General features: G+C 39.9%; 1 non-coding gene across 1 annotated transcript; it reads right to left on the bottom strand.

Moving 5' to 3' along the window:
- Positions 1-2,715: 2,715 nt before the first annotated feature.
- On the bottom strand, positions 2,716-2,789 carry TRNAS-GGA (transfer RNA serine (anticodon GGA)). Its single transcript has one exon. It is a non-coding gene; the product is annotated as a tRNA-Ser (tRNA).
- Between the last annotated feature and the right edge of the window lie 15,228 nt (positions 2,790-18,017).

The raw sequence follows: 18,017 nt of genomic DNA, 5'->3' as shown, positions 1-18,017 counted from the left end.
GGTGTAGATACTTCTAATACTGCATTGTTCTCTCCCAATGAATACCATCAATCATTGAATTCTCTATCCTCTAATATGTTTTCTCCCATGGAGACATTGAATGACTTACCTTCTACATCGGCGGAAAATAATCTCTGGGTTTCGGACATCGGCCCCCAAGGACATTATTCAAAATCTATCTGGATCAAACTTACAGTTCACCGTCAAGATTGTTGGAGATACGACCATCCCAAAATCAAAGCCCAAGGAATTACGTATGTGCCTTGAACAAAAATTCCTGAATGCAAAACTCATCGATGAAATCCGATTCGCAAGAAATGGTGACCTACTTCTCACTTCGGCATCACCTGAAGTTGTATTGGAGGCCCTATCGCTGTCCTCTATTGGAAATATTCGGGTCAGAGCGACTCTACTTACTGATACATTATCTTCAAAACTGCTTCTGAGAGATATTCCATGTTCCGAAAAGCTGAGTGATGTGGCTTTAGAGCTGATGGACAATGGTTTGGTTCCATTGTGCATTAGACGTTTTATGAAAAATAAAATACCCACAAATACTTTGTTAATTACCATCTTGGGCAGTTCCATTCCTGCTGATCTCAAATTATGGTTCCAAATCTTCCATCCTCAAGAGTTTATAGAAAAACCAAGCCAATGCACTCGTTGCTTCAAATTTACCCATCGTACTAAATTTTGTCCAGTTACGAACACTATCTGTAGGACCTGTGGTGATCATCATGATACAGAATCATGTTCAAATGCTCCTAAATGTATAAACTGCGCTCAAGGTCATGATCCCATGGACAAGAAGTGCCCAACATTTATTAAAGAGGCAGAAATAATCAAGTACAAAACAATCAAGCGGATTCCAATTCATCAAGCTCGCAAATTCTTCCAAGATAAATCGCCAACTTTTGCCGACAGAGCAAGTATAAATTGTGTGCCATCAACTATCACAGACTTAAAAATCGATATCCAAAATTTGGTCCGTAAAGAATTCGAATCAATGCATGAAAAAATAATTGAAGATGTGAAAATCTCCATGCATGCACTGATCACTGAAGCTATTCAGTCAATTGTTCCAGATCTGATATCTGAAGTCATCAAGGAAGCTGTACCACTATTGTCATCTGCACTTAACAGCGAGCTGATCACATCCGCATTCACCAGTGAACTGCCTCATAAGAAAAATAAATTACAAGTTCCTCCTTCAAAGGATACTCCTGCGCAGCAGCCATTGCCAGAGTTCTCTACAGTCACACCAAAGCGAAACTGTTCAAACCATCATAATCAATGATAACTTTTTTTTTTTCTTTTTCCCCTCTCTTATTTCAGTACAAGTCTACTGTTTTTGTGTTCAACTGCTAGATTTGCAGATATGTTCATTTTCAATTTTACTTCATTGAATAAGCTATTCATGGTTTTCAAAATTTTGTTCTTTCTACTTTAGTCAAGATTATTCAATTTTCTGTATGTTTACATCATTGAAGGTGCCTCAATGGAACTTGCGCAGCATCAATAACAAGAGATTACACCTTCTTCGTTTTCAAAAAGATTATGATGTACTTTGTCTCCAGGAGACATTCCTTACATGTAATGACCGTTTCCACTTACCAAACTTTATAATATACAGATGTGACCGAGACAACAGCTCAGGCAGAGGTGGTGTTCTCACTGCTGTTCGCTCTACATACCCTTCACACGTAATAATAAATTCTGTCTTCAAGGCGTTGAAGTAATCATTATCAAGATTCATAAATGTCCCAAAACATCCCCCACAGTAAATTTGTTCTGCGAAAAATATAAAAAAAGTTAAAGAATCATCCTGAGCTCTGTCAGACCCGCAATTGCGGGTGGACATGGGTCGGTCACCAGCAAAGGCGGAGATAGACTTGAACATCCGAGAGAACACGAAGACGTCAATTCATATATTATATATATATGCCTACGGCTGGGATCTCAGGGCCGCAACCACGACCCTCACATGGTCGGGGCTGACAGGGCTCTAGCTCTAGGGCCCGAGGCAATTCTCATAATTTTTTTGCTTTTTCACGCTATAAATTAACTATAGAAGGATCCGTGGAAAGTCTGACCGGGGGGGGGGGCGGCCCGCAAAGGGTCCCAGCCTAGGGAGCCTTGCTCCAGGATGTGAGGACCATGGCCTTGGGCAAAGCAGACATTAAATAACCCCCACCCCCTCAACTTGGGGGAGGGAAATTTTTTTTCACATTATATGATCTGCTCTAATAAATCCGCGTGAACCGAATAGGACCATTTCCGGTCGGCAGAAACGTAAAAAAACTTAATTATGCTAGGTGTTTGTATTTTCCTAGCTTGGCGCATCTGTTCCATCGTTTGCATATCCACATATTTTTGCCTTTTTACACATTAAAGAAGGAAGAGAAAAAAATCGATGAGAAATGAAAAAAAAAAGATTATTTCTTGAAATTAATATTCATATCACAAAAAATCCAATGAAAGCGGGGGGCTTTTCTTTTCAATAGTTGCTCTATTCCGCTTCAAGTATTTTTTTCCCGTGGTATTTATGTTAGGATGTTTGCTAACGTTATTATTTTGTCGCCAACGATAAATGGCCAGGCCTGACCACCCTCTACTAAATTAACCAATCAGGGAACAGAATACGAGCTCCGAAGGTTTTTTTTTTTAACAACTGGCTGTTGCGAAGATATATTTTGGGAAAAGAGAAAATTCAACTGCCCCTGCGGGGAATCGAACCCACGTCCTTTCACTTTCCGGGTGAACGCCCTAGACCACTAGACTACAGAGGCACCGAATCTCTCAATCTTCCCTTGGAGCTCGTGTCCCACGTCCTTTCGGACGGGCGTTCACCCGGTGTTCGATTCCCCGCAGGGGCAGTTGAATTTTCTCTCTTTCCAAAATATATCTTCGCAACAGCCAGTTGTTAAAAAACACCTTCGTATGGTAGCGGAGAGTGACGTCATCCATGTAGAATACGAGCTTCCGAACATTTTGTCTGTAGATATCGTGAACATGCGTCACTGAGCTAAGTAAACTTTACTTATAGCTCAGTGCCTGCGGTAGACCAGATACAGATAGATTAACGTCCTCTATGCCTGCTTAAAGTAGACCAGGGCCGTCTCTATTCTACCGGTAGAATAGAGACGGCCTTGGGTAGACCTAGAACTCCTTAATACACGAAGGTATATGAAGGCGTCTTAGGTAGACCCAAAACCAGAAACCAATGAAAAAGCAGCATTTTATGACATCGGTAAATAGCAAGGAATATATAGGGTAAATAGGGAGTGGAGAAGGTTTTTTCCTCTCATCTTCACTAGAGCTAAAGGCCCGTTTACACGAGGCAAGTGCTTTAGTTGGTAACTTAATTTTTAGTTGCCAAGTACGATACAATGCATGCAGACGATAAGGACCGTTTACACGGCTTTAGTTGGCAAGTGATTTAGTTGGTAAGTGAGATAAGAACGGTTCTATTTTTTCCGGTTAAGTAGACCTATGCGCATGCGCCAGTGGACGTGACCTGCCGCGCTGGAGGGGTCTTTTTGCTCTCTCACGGAGGGGTTTATTTTGATCTCAAGCGTGAATCTGTTCATACTCCGTCGTCTCCTGAAGTTTCGCTAGAATTCCGCGGAAATATTGGATGGTGAGGTGGCCAGAGGACACAACCTTCAAGTTTGTTGAAAAATATCTTCGCCATGAATGTTTGTTGAACTATAGAAATGGAAATTACCTTAACAAACAAGCTAAAAATTATTCGATGTTGGAAAAAGCTATGGAATATTCTGTCCGCGTGATGTCAGGAGTTGAAAAAAATTGAAGATTCAAAAATATATATCAGGTGCGGAGGATTTATATATTAAAAATTGGAGGAGGATTTCGAATATTTCTCTCGTCCAGAACGAATTTTTTGCCATCTGTTCTAAAAATACATGATCCAATATTTAACATAAAGATATCATCTCTATAGATTAAATTAAAAAAATAATAATTTCGAAAACTGCCAGAAATCTACTTCTTTTAGCTCTACCGCAGGCTGCAGACACACGTATATTTTGGACTTTCGTGAACTTTTTTTTTTTTCACATGATCCCATTGGCTTAATTCCATAACATACATAGGATTTTAACATGGAATACTCTCATTTCATTGGCTAAGATCGCTATTACGTCACTAAATCGTCACACCCATCGAGTTTATATTAATTATCGCCACTAGAATAAGGTAGGCCATAACACCAAACATGGCCCCCGCTCTGTCCCTTGCGGCTGGGCCATGCTGGAAGAACTCTCCTAGCATCCGGGTCCGGCGAACATCCCCCGACTCGCACGCCACCCGGTCGGCCCCCGCCGGGACACCACTCCATTCCAAGCAGCCACACTCCGGGAAGCTCCTGGAAACCCCCGTCGGCTAAGAAGGAGCACAGGTGGACCCAGGGCCACAACTACGGGGAAGCAGGCGGGTCTAGTGCCCGGGGCATGAATAAATTTTGCTGACAAGGAGGGTGGGTTCAGAGTTTCGCTGACTTCTGCTGACAAGGGAGGAAGGAGGTCAAGAATGGCTAAAAATTTGCTGACGTAATACCTGAACGGCCCCAAACACAGAACATTCTACAACAGGTTTTTGAATACGAGGAGAAAAAATAATGATTGATTTCCTGCTGTAGGATGAGTAGACAGGATAATAAAAAGAATCTTCTGCAACAAAGATTCTCTTATTAGCGCCGGTCGAGGCTTTGGTGGCAGTCTTAGGGATATGGTTGACCATCTGAAGAAACAAGCTAGAGGTAAACACTGATAGAAATAGTGTTAAGTGGCTATAAATCGAATGGATGAATTCGATTACAATACATTTTTTTAAACTTGTTTGGGAACCGAAATGGGATGAAGCTGGTTAATCCAGAACAGTATCCGTTTGCAGTCCCCAATTAGAATATAAAAAAATCATGGTACAGAAAGGTAAGCGGGGTCACGCGATTCCATTTACTGGTCTTATAAAGACAGCTCTGCTTATGTGATGTTTTCCTGAAAAAAAAACCATTCAAATATGGAGTGGCAGAACCCACATTTTTGTGAATTGTATACAGTATTACAAAACACTACATTCGGTTAAAAACGCAGGATTGCCAACAAGAAAAATGGAAAAAAGCTTCTCTTCATTATACACTTTCCTGTCGAAAACAAAATAAGCAAATATCAAATATAGCTATTCATTTCTGATAAGTTCACACATTTTGTATTTTGTGAGAGTTTTCTTTAATGATAATTTATGAACGATCACCACAATTCAATCTTAGATAATTTGTAATACTTGTATTCGATAAGGCGTATATATACAGGCATATATATAACACGCATATTTTTTTGTACGATACATCGATAAATTGAAAAAGCTTGAGCTAAAGCTCATTTAAGAAATTAAAGTAAAAAAGGAATATTCATTGCATTTCAGTTTTTTATTGGGTGCAAAGCTACATGAAGGTGACTCACATCCTGGTATTAATACAGGGACAACAATTAAATCGTGTTTTCTCTGCAATCTACTATATTAGGGGGAGGAGGGGAAGCTTCTGACCCATGGACCCTATATACGTTTTCGCCTATGGTAATTCGTAGCATAAATACCGTGAGTTTTATTGGCTCTATAAACACTTGATAATTTTTTGTCTCGTCTTAATCTTGAAAAAAAAGATGTATATAAGTTATATACAGGGTGGTAACTATCGACCGCCCAATAATTACACACGTGATTCCTTGTGAAAAACTAATACAGAAAAGCATTTTCCGTTTTTCGATAGGACGAATATTAAGTGACTTAAGCTTTTAAAATTTTGTGACGTGTCATTTTTCTAACGGTCAGTTATATGCCAAACACCGAACCAAAGTGCATTTCTTCGCCAGCAGCGGGTTGTCACTTCTTAAAAATGAACTGAAATATTCAATCCCATTAGAAGCCAAGTTCGGCCTTCTTCCTTCACGATTGGCACTTTTTCTCTCCATGTAGTGTGATACTATATACGTATACCTTGCTATTACGTATCGCTTACGTGTTAGCTTCGTCTTCTATGTTGGCAAATTTATCGCAGAATTTGTACCATGTTAGTCAAATGAGATCTGTTTGAAAATTTTTTAGCCAAATCAACACTTTTTTGCCAAAATGTGAAATTTTTTTTACCTTCACTATTAAGTCTAATTTTCTGAGGGAAGGTGCGTACGTGCGCGATCATTATTTTACGTTGTTGTTTTAATCAGATTACGATGTTGATCAATAAAACGGCAGTATTTTTTTTTTTTCGTTTTTTTTGTTTTTTTGAACTTTTATCGAAACTGTTACTTGTAAAAAGTTTCAACGAGGGATGTAAAAATGGTAACTTGACGAAGGTGTGACTTAGTGGAAACAGTAAAATAATAACAACGATTCAATCAAACTTATTACGTTACGAATTGACGTATTCAAAATAATTTTTGTGTGTGTGTGTGGTTTCAAATTTTTCTGTTGATTCACACTATTCAACTCTGATTTTTTTCTCAAGGATATTTCAGTGATTTTAGGGTGTTTTTGGAGCACTGATTCTGAATCTGACATTGGTTTTATCAGATCGGCTCTAGTTTTTGAGTGAATGACAGTTGGATTTCGATGGTAATACCATAAGCAAAACGCGTATCTGGTGAAGCAAAATGCGATAATTCATGAAATTTTCGGAACTTCTATATGATAATATTGCATTCAATCAATCCGTTGAAAATTACCTGTATCAACACACGTTTTTGATTAAATAACAAATTCAAGAAAACTGACCAAAAAATAGGAAAAATCACTACAGTTTTTTAAAAAAAAATTCGGGACCGAGAGGAAGCAGAAATAACGAGACTATTCCGGAAAATACGAGATAAAATGAAGGAGGTATGGTCACCCTATTCACAGTGACTAGCTCATCTTATTTATTTTTATTTTTAATATCAAAAAATCTTATTTTTAATATCAAAAAATCTTATTTTTAATATCAAAAAATCTTATTTTTAATATCAAAAAATCTTATTTTTAATATCAAAAAATCTTATTTTTAATATCAAAAAATCTTATTTTTAATATCAAAAAATCTTATTTTTAATATCAAAAAATCTTATTTTTAATATCAAAAAATCTTATTTTTAATATCAAAAAATCTTATTTTTAAATCCCCTCTCCCAACACACACAGCGAGCTCTCGATCCGCTCAGGCCATAAGCCAGCATGCAAATCACATTGGAACTGTACTATATGTGTGTGTGTGTGAATCATTTATAAACTTAATCATCATTTGATCATTTTTGTCGCACCACGGTCATTTTCTGCATACGAGGGCTAATTAGACCGGGCAATTTATTGCCGATTCCGAACGGCAGCCTTTTTTTTATACTCACCGAGAGGTTGGTGCGCTAACCCCTCGATGTGAGACTCCCTGCAGTAGCAATCTTTTTCTGTGGTCATATGTCACCATTTCTGTTGTACCCCTGCGTCAGGAAAGTTTCTGACGAGAACGAACCGGGTATCGAACTCGCGACACCTCTATTAGGCGAGTATCTTATCGACCTGGGCTACCGCGCCCACTAAACTTAATATCAATACATAAAGATCACTGATGTCTGGTAATGATATAAATGTGATAATGTGTTGAATGAAATAGGAAAGTGAATAAAAAAAATTGGAAAGAAAAATTTCTACGTAAAAATTAGTGGCTGCAGACTACATTGAAATATTGATACTGTACCGAAACCATCAGCAGTTTTGAAATCAGCCGCCCTAATATACCCTAAAACCATTAAAATTCACTTGGAAACATGAAAATATTTTATTTTCAGGCCTAAAATTTTGATATTTTAATCACAACGTTCAATTCCCAAACGTTTAGTTTCATGGTAGTTATTAGAGCCAGTATTATTCGAAAAAACAACTTTGAAGAATAGTTTCATCACTCTCAAATTTTTTTAAGGTCAGTTTGGTAAGACGAAGTGTTTCTTTCTCTCAAACGAACAAAACTTCGATCTATCGCTATGGCCAATTTACTACCGAGTGAGTTCTGTCCGGAATGTGAGTGTGTGTGCCTGACAGTCTGAGTATCTAGCATCGTGTCTGACGTTTCAATGCTGTCATCTATACTTCAAATTGTGAGTGAAGTGTAATGATTGAATATTTGTACCGTTTTAAATCTGTTGCTATCTTTTGCGAGACTTTTTAATGGGAAATCGGCTCGCATTCACACCTCGAAGTTGGGAACTACAGAAAACTAACTACAGCCGACCACCACTGTGGCGACGGTGGGGTTTAAATCCGGGACCTCGTGATGTGAGTCCGTCACTATTTGGGTATTCTTGATTTAACCACTCGCGGACATTCGATGCGTAATGGGCTGGTGCCGCATCATGCTGCAGCCAAAGATTTCGCAAGATAGCCAAGGGAAGGTTGTCAAGGACGTCTGGGTGGGAATCTCTTAAGAAAACGAGGTAGTTTTCAGCAATCAGACGTTGTGGAAGCAGATATGGTCCCAGAAGATTGTTGTTTATAATGCCGCACCAAACAATAATTCCCCAACGAACCTGATGAGATTTCGATGTGTTGCATAGGCAGTGGTGGATTTAACGGCGGGCGCACCGAGCGCGCGCCCGGGGCCCCGAGTTCTAGGGGGCACCGCGAATCCCTAACTTTACACTTATTTCTAATGACACCAAGCAGTGGTCTTTCGTTCTTGGGAAACTAAAAAAAAAATGTAGGGGGAAACTGCCCGTTTCCATCCGTCGTTGGATGACGACCATTCTTATGCATCTTGAATCTTGCTGGAGCTTCCATTGGCAAAACAATCGATTAAGCGCCGATATAGGAGACATTGCTGTTGAGCTCACCTCCTCTCTCTCAATCTTTGCCTTTGTCAAGGATTCCCTGTTTTGTCTAAAGTTTTGCCTTATTCGTCAACGATTTGTGTGGAGTTCAATTCGCAAGGATGTCACACGATGGACCAGGGTGTGCATCGAGTGTCAACGCTCAAAAGTGCATCGTCACACTCGATCTTCCATCGGTGCGTACCCTTTGTCTTAATGCAGATTCTCGCACATTAACATCGACATTGTTGGTCCTCTTCCTCTTTCTCGGGGTTTCACCTACTGCCTTACCTGTGTGGATCGATACACTAGGTGGGTAGAGGTTTTCCCGATGGAAAACCAAAAAGCAGAAACTGTCGTAGAGACATTCTACTGGCTGGATTAGCAGATTCGGAGTTCTGGAATCGGTTACCACCAATCAAGGGAGATAATTCGAAAGTGATTTGTTTCGCGCATTCGTTCGTTTTCTTGGAACTCAGAAGACACGCACGACCGCGTATCATCCGGCCTCCAATGGCATCGTTGAAAGGTTCCACCGGCAGCTCAAAGGTACCATACGCTGTCATGCCACGGAACATTGGACTAAAGTGTTACCCACCATACTTCTGTCCATCCGAGCCAGTATCAAACCGGACATCAACACTTCTGCTGCTGAGATGGTTTATGGATCACCATTGCGCTTACCTGGTGAATTCTTCCGTAGTTCCGATCCTCAGCCAACACAACCGGAATTTCTACGTGCTCTACCAGATCACATAAACACTTTACGTCCGATCCAAACTTCAAGGCATGGGACTCACAACGTTTTCGTTCATAAAGAACGTGCTGTTTCTTCCCATGTGTTCGTGCGGCTTGACACCGTACGAAAGCCCCTTCAACAGCCATATTTGGGGCAATATGATGTGATTGAACGATCTCCAAAAGTATATACAGCGAACATGAAAGGCAAACTAACGAAAATCTCAATAGACAGATTGAAACCAGCATTTTTGCTTGATAGCACTTTTAACGAGCAATCCTCGTTCACTGAACCGAAACAGCCTTATGTAACTCGATCAGGGTGTACGTATAAGAATTCCTTGATATTATTCTTATTTATACGCATTTTTTAAAATGAATAATATTGTTTTTTGCAACATTTTTTGAAAACTAATATTATGTTTTGCAAAATTTTTATTTTTTTCAATTTTCATATATGTATATATGTCTATTCTCTATTCTAGTAATCGTTTTTGCATATACATACATTTACTAATTTTTTTATCATTTGTAATTTATTTTTTGCTCGACTATTAATTTGTGTATATGAATATTTCATTACTTTTGAAAAAATTTCCGTATTGCGTAATTTTTGCAATTTTCGAACAAATTTTTTTTTTTTGCACATGTCAATGCTATATTTGTTGTCGTAACTATATTGTCATACCGTCGTAACTATATATATTATCATATTTTTTACATTGTGCCATATGCCGTCCTTCAGACTCGTGGGTGAGTACTGTGGCGCTGCTTGTCTTACGCAATTTTTATATTTTTATAATGTTTTTTATGCCACTCACTAGCTAGGCATTATCTAGTGTTTTCTAGTATTGGAGTTCAGTCTGGCTCCAACTTTCGACCGAGCATGTCGTAAAAATCTCTCTCTCTTTTATCTCTTCTATTAAATAACTTAAAAAAAAAAAAAGAGTCACGATTCTGTATGTTTCCAAAATAACAACCAGACACATCCGCCAGCGCTAGCATCACCATACACTTATCAACGCTTAACGTCATGCTCCATTCATTTGTCCATGCTGCAGTCCTGTTTAAGTTGGTCTGGAGCAACTCCCTATCACTTTGATTCAGGATTACCCCCATTAGCTTGACATCATCTGCGAATTTGCTAGTAATCCCATTGATACCCTGGTCGAGTTTATCGGTAAAAAGTGAAAAAGTATGGGGCCAAAGACACTTCCTTGAGGAACTCCACTTGTGACGCCTGTCCAACCAGAGCATTCCCCTTTCATCATAACTCGTTGCGACCTATCTCTTAACCACGATTCTATCCAATTCAGCAAGTTGCCCCCAATTCCAATCTCGTGTAAACGCTTCAAGAGTTTACCATGTTGGACCCGATCAAATGCCTTCTGGAAAGCAAGATAAACAACATCTACCATTTTGCTCTTACCCAAAGCCTTAGTCACGTGATCATAGAAGCAAAGGAGGTTAGTTACACATGACTTCCCCTTCCTGAACCCATGCTGATTATCCGACAATACATTATTCTCGTCTACCCACTTCACAAACTGCCTTTTGATGATAATTTCCAAAATTTTCGAGAGGGAGCTCGTCAAACTCACTGGACGATAATTAGACACCACTTCTCTACTACCCTTTTTAAATATCGGAACAACGTTAGCCAGTTTCCAATCTCTCGGGACGATACCCTCACCAACACTACTCCTGTATATCTGTGCGACTGGCCCCAACCATTCATTAGCACATTCCCTGAGGACCCTGGGATAGATATTATCTGGTCCCGGTGCTTTGCTTGGACATACATTTCTTAGAAGATTTAGGACCTCCACGTCTTCTACTTGAAAAATCGCGTTGAGGGTTTTATTTCCCCATGCAACACCCGTATATCGAATATCATTATCTCCATTAAAAACCGACGCGGAAAAAGTCATTAAAAGCACTACACATGGTTACATTGCTCCCTAACCTAAAGCCTCCTATCGAGAGGGGGCCAACTGTCCCCTTACATCCATTAGCGACGTATCGAAAAAATGATTTTGGGTCAGAGCCAATGTTATCTGCCAACCTAGAACTAGTTATCAACTTCCTTTTTACTACCCTTATCGCTTTCTTCAACACTGTTCTTTTATCAGTAAACAAATATAGGTCACCTCGTCCACTTTTATACTCTCTGAATGCTCTTTTCTTTTCAAGATAAAGGTTATCCGTGAACCATAGAGGGTGCGATGTACAAACACGCTTTTTTCGAACAAAGGGTATGACGTCGTGCAAAACAGAGGACAGCTTCGTACTAAATTCTTCCCATTGACTTACCACCCCTACTGATTCCAACCGGTCTTTGAAAACTTCCGCTAACCGTCCTCTCAAAACATCAAAGTTTCGAAAACAAGAAACCAGTCTTTTGTTATCAACCTTACCCGAGGAAAAGGCACAGTTAAATCTGATGATACGATGATCAAAGAAAAGAAGAAAACTCTTCCCCCACCGAAACATGTTCAACAAGATCCTCAGAACTAGTAAGAACTAAATCCAAAATAGCAGTACCCCTAGTGGCTTCTGATACATGCTGATACAAAAAATTTTCGAGCACCAACTTAAGAAAGTCTCTTTCATACTGATTTCCAGATGAAAGGTTCTCCCAATCAATACACGGGTAATTGAAATCCCCTAGTATGAGAACCCTCTTACGATTACACATGTAGGAAATTTCATCATGAAATTTGGCGATGTAGTTTGGATCCCTATTCGGTGGATTGTAACAAACCCCAACAATAAGTTTATAACGTCTTTTGTTCTCAAGCTCAACCCATATAGTTTCAATATCACTTCTCTGCGCGTTACACTCTCTAGCCTTCATGATTTCACGTATATCAACACTCCACCCCCCTTTCCTATCAGATCTATTTCTCAAAATACAATTTTAGTATCGTATCCTGAGATGTGTAAGAAAGATTCATCCCCATCGTTTGCCCAAGATTCTGTAATTCCTATACGATCCAGGCCCTCCACAACCATCATAGTTTCTAAAAAATCTTTCTTATTACCCAAGCTCCTGGCATTTATTAACACACATTTTAATTTGCCCGGTGATTTAGTGTCAATCGAGAAGCCATCCAAGTCAGAGGTGGGTAATTCCCCGTCAGTACTGTTGTGATTATCATTAACTAACCCGCATTCCCGCCTACGTGGTCTGGGAGTAAAAAACCTGACCTAAGACTATCGTAAACCTCCCAGACCCCCCTCTTATTTAGATGGACCCCATCCGAACGAAGCCACCTATCGGTAAATGTGGGAAGCTCCAAGAACGTGACCCCAAGTGAGGAGCAAATGTCCTTCAGGCCTATATTGAATTGGTGGATCCTATTCCTATACCCCCTACTACCCCTTGGCAGCACTGGAATCACTGCCACATCTGAACCCTCCCCCCCTCCAGCGGATAATAGTAAATCCCGGTACTCTGACAGAGACTCACTAATATTCGCTCCTACCTGATTCGTTCCCACCCACAGAATCACCCGCAAGGGCAACTTTCGGCGATGAAAAACGTCTCGAACGTTGCAAATCTCCCCCCCCCCTCCCCAGGAAGACAACAGCGCTCGAAACACCGAAAATCCCTACAGACTCTGTTCCCAAGTTCCCTAACCATGGAATCACCGATGATTAAACCCCTATCACTACCCCCCTCTACCTCATCCACGACCACCCATTCGCTCTCTAAACTGTCGTTGTTCGTGGAGATTGCTTTTAACTTTGTGAAACTCTGTTTTAACATGTAAATTCAGGAATAGCACCAAATAATAATAATGATACGGAAAAGTTTAGAATTTTTTTACTCACTTTTCTTACCGAAATTTCCGTCGCTCGACCTCCCCATTCCCCGAACGGTATACGTCGATGCTACTTGTTTTCACGATAGTTTTAGTATTTTCTTACGGTTGATGTGCTGCTCATGGTTATTACGGATGATTCTTATCGAGTTTTGTTTACAGTGAGTATTCAAAAACCAAAAATATAGTATTCAGGAATGGAAGAGCAGAGAACTTTTAGCGTGGCTATCTCTGGTGAAAATAAAGATACAACTGTCACATAAAAGATGAAAACCCAAACCACTGTGGACCCCCCCTCTCTCACTTATTTTATCTGAAGAGACAGGCAAGGGGCATCTGTAGAGAAACAGGTGGGTGGAAGATGACGTCCGTTCGTGTGAGTCGAAGACGCGACTCGTGTCAACACTCTCCGTGATCGGAAACTAAAACTACCCCATAAACATGGCAAAAAATAAGTAATTAAAAATAAGGAGGACCTAAAACAAAAAACTTCACCCATAGAGGGTCTCTCACAATAGTATCGACACTCTCATGGAAGAGAAACACTTCTTGTAATCTGTGAGTGAATATCTGAACTCACTGAAGCCTATTTTTGGGAGAAAATAAAACTGAATATTCGTGTTTATGTAAGCCTATAACTGCATGTAAAACTGAATGAAAAATTGTATCGTTATGGAAAATTCAACCAAATAACGAAAAAAGAAATATATTTACAGTATTATAATTGTGTAACGGAAAAAACACGACAATGATATTGGCGGGGAAGATTTCTAGGATATCACGCCAGAATGTCGTTGCCGTTGCTATGGATTTTTGATAATGGTAACCAATATTTTTTATAATTTAAAAATTTTAAACAAGTAAACATCGGTTCAAAACGATATTTTTTCAGTATTTTTTTCAAAATCATAGAAAAAAATTAAAATATTCTGTATAAAGGATCATCGTAAAGCTCCGATGTATGAACTATATTTTGCGGCGAAGAAATACATTCTCTACCTTTCTCTACACTGCAAAGTTAACCTGAAACAGATTATAGTTCATCAATACGTCACCACTATGAAATCATTTGAACTTTGAAAAAAACAAATCTTAGCTCACATAGGAGCGTTTCATTATTCCAATAGTAGAGCAAATTTGTGATTATTACTATCTGACATAAATAGTTCAATCTTACACGAACGGCAAGGAATGGTTCGATTCTCCGCATGTAGCTGGTCATCCGACAGAAATGAGCGGAAAAAAATATACACCATAGGAAGTCCAGCAGTACAGCAGAAACGATTTTTTTCCCTGCATATGACAGGTATACTGCGTATCTATTTAAGGAACAGCTGGGAAAACAGCCAGGCTGCACCCTAATTGTACGCTATCAGCGGCTCTTTTTTCGCTGAGTAGAAAAGACCGGCAGCTAAAATATTGTTAATTGAAAGCATGTGTTGAATGGGTCTGCAAAACTATTTTTTCCTCTCCCTATAGAAATATTTGGTTCGGAGGAAAAAAGAAGCTATCTCTCTCTCTCTCTCTCTCTCTCCCCCCCCCCCCCCACCACCCCGTTTGCAATTTCCCGTGGTGCCTGCGGACATCGGTGCCGGCTTTGATTTTGAACACCACAACGCAAATCACAATGGTGGGAAGAAAATGACGACATTTGCTGAGCTGAGCTGAATAGAGATTTATTTGCCAGTCCCGTGGCACAATTTTTTATGGCCACTCTACTGGTCTAAGGCTGCCGGCACACTACGGTTCGGCTGGCGCGGTTGATCTTATCAGCAACCGTGGAATTTCGCGTGAAACACACACTGCTGTTAGCAACCGGGGTTTTTTTTATTTTTTAATGTCACGTGACATCTCGGGATTGGCTAAATTATTTTCGCCAAGCTGAAATTGGCTCCAGTTAGCATGCGAATTCGTGCTCATAAGCTGCATTGCAGTAAAACCCCCTCTTAACGGATACTCCCTCTTTTACGGACGAATAATAATTTACAGTTGTATAATATATAAAAGTATGAATTTCAAACCTCTTTTTAACGGTCACCCATTTTACATGGATTTCATTTTTTTGTCCTGTCCGTGTTCACAAGAAGGAGGGGTTTTACTGTATATACTAATAAAAATATTCATGTAATGGAATTTAATTTTCTATAACAATATTTGCCGTTTGAAATTAATTCAAAGTTGAAGAAAGACAACCTACAAGTTGACCCATTTTTGATGCTTTTACGATTCATGACCAAATCGCACAAATTTTTTTATATATCATGACTGGAATCATCATAATTTATTTAAAAAACATATATTATAAAAAAAACTATTTAAATAACATATTTTTGTCATATAAAGCTGGTCTTTTTTCAATCGCGCTTATGATTTTTTCGGAATAACTATCGCTAGCCATTAACGAATCAAAATCTGCTGAAGACATGGTGGCACAAAGAAATTTGTTGACACAGCTGACTAATGGAACTGGTAAATAAGAAATGAGATGGATAAAATATGATTAGTAATGTACTGCAACACTGTGCAAGCGCCCTCACGCGTTCCAATAATAATCGTAGCTGCGGCTTCAGATTGGCTTACTGATACCAAAACCTGTCTGAAGTGGACACCTCTACGGTTCCATTACAATTAAATTAAGCCGTTCGGTATTGCCGACATTCTGTGTTGTAGGATTATGACGGTGCCTTTCAAAGTTGCCCCATGTAGGAGATGTCCGAGTTGACAGGTTCCACGAAATTTGTTTTATGTTTCGCGAAGTCCCTTTTTTTAAAAGACCATTCGTTTTCCCAAGGGCGTGCATGGAAGGCTAGTCAATTGGGCTTAAATGGAAGTACAGTATCTAAATTTTATTACTTTTCTCAACAGGTCTATTGCCCTTAAAATAGATAATGGTTTTTCTTATAATTCTCAGAAATCCGGATGAAGGCAAACAAACTGAAAAACGGTTACCGACTGGTATACCCGTTTGGAAGACCTTGGCAGGGTTTCTTGAAACTTTAGCCACTAGCGGCTACTTCGGCCTGCTCGTAAGAATAGCAAGAGCCATTCCAAAGCACTGCAGGGGTTCACGGCAATGGAAAGTCGTCGTGACGTCCTTCCGAGCGATAATGCCGAACATTCCCAGAAAAAGCGACCCACACCTCGAGAACTTCTGTTTTGGGTTTGGGGTGTACATCAGAAAGAAGGGGGGGGGGGGGGGGGGAGAAGGGACTACTTTGCGAACTCAGCAAAGCTGTTCGTGAGACCAAGGCCATCTTAAAGCCACCCATATTCGCGTGACCCTGGGCTTCTTGTTCACATAGGGCCTACATGACCAGATGTAGTATAATGGTTTAGAGCAGGCATCTTCAACCGGTTGCTCGCGAGCACCACGGTGCTACCTGAAGCAACTGGAGTTCTCGAAGCTCCTGCTTGCTAGAATTCGATCGACGTTTCAATCAAATTACCTCGTTCAAATTGCATTCGAGGATTAAAATCATCCTAATTTTTCATGCATACGTATGATTAAACTTGTAAGGGTGCTCTCCTTTCGATGATGGGTACAGCCAGTGCTCACAACTAGAAAAAGGTTGAGGACCTCCGGTTTAGAGTGTAAATAATTGCATAATGGGTGATTACAGTTTAAGTTCTCGTACTTCGAGTAGTTTTTCCTCAAAAACTGCTTAACCGAGTACATCCAAATTTTCAGGATATCTCAATGAGACCATGGGGAGATTTATGAAGTAAAACAAATACAGTCTAACCCCGTTTTAACGAATACCGCCGTTACGTTACAGTGAAAATCTCGTTCTAACGAAAACTTTTCTAACCTCCCACAACAGTTTACATAGGCACAACGGCAACAACCTGGAATTCCTTTACAAGGAAATTTCGTTGTAACGAAGTGATTTCTCCGGTCTCTTGGAAGTTTGCTATAATGGGATTAAGCTGCAGTTCAATTTTCGACCAACAAGTGAAACAGTGCCCCACCCGGGGTAGAAGGTCCTGGGGAAAGATGGGGTGGGTGGGCAGCACGAGAAGGAAATACGGTACAAAGGGCCATTAGCTCACAAAAAAATTGGCAACCACTGGAACATATGATATTTTCGTTTAATGTAATTTTTTTTTTAATTTATTCAATCACACATGATACAGTATAACGCTATATAATAATACTAAGAACATCCATCAACGGAGGATTAGTAAATTCGTTGTGATGAACACGAAGAACCGTGGTAACGAAAAACGTCATAAAAACTTCTTCGTTTATCATTTCTCCCGATCAGTTATCAGTTATCAGAGATGATTTTTTCCAGATGATGCGATGACACGAAGGGAACGTAATGTCCTTATACGAAATTATTTACATGCTTCACACTAAATCCGTTTCCAGACACAGATTTATGGCTTCGCCACGTGCTGGCTATTCGAATTGCTCTGCCCCCATTCACGTTATAATTTAAAGTTCTTGACCACGAATTACTCAAATTTGCCGCCCCTCTGAACTTGCTACCCGGCCCGCTTAACACCCTGTACATACGGCATCAGGGCCGGAACTAGAGAGGAGCAGGTGGGACTTGTGCCAGGGTCGTCTTAAGAGTATTATGGACCCCCCGGGCCAAGT

This window comes from Pholcus phalangioides, unplaced genomic scaffold (genome assembly GCF_987345545.1).
Source record: "Pholcus phalangioides strain wild (caught in Gottingen) unplaced genomic scaffold, Ppha-v1.0 ptg000009l_1, whole genome shotgun sequence".
Classification (NCBI taxonomy): domain Eukaryota; kingdom Metazoa; phylum Arthropoda; class Arachnida; order Araneae; family Pholcidae; genus Pholcus; species Pholcus phalangioides.
The sequence above is the reverse complement of the archived record's forward strand: the minus strand, read 5'-3'. Positions and strand labels throughout refer to the sequence as shown.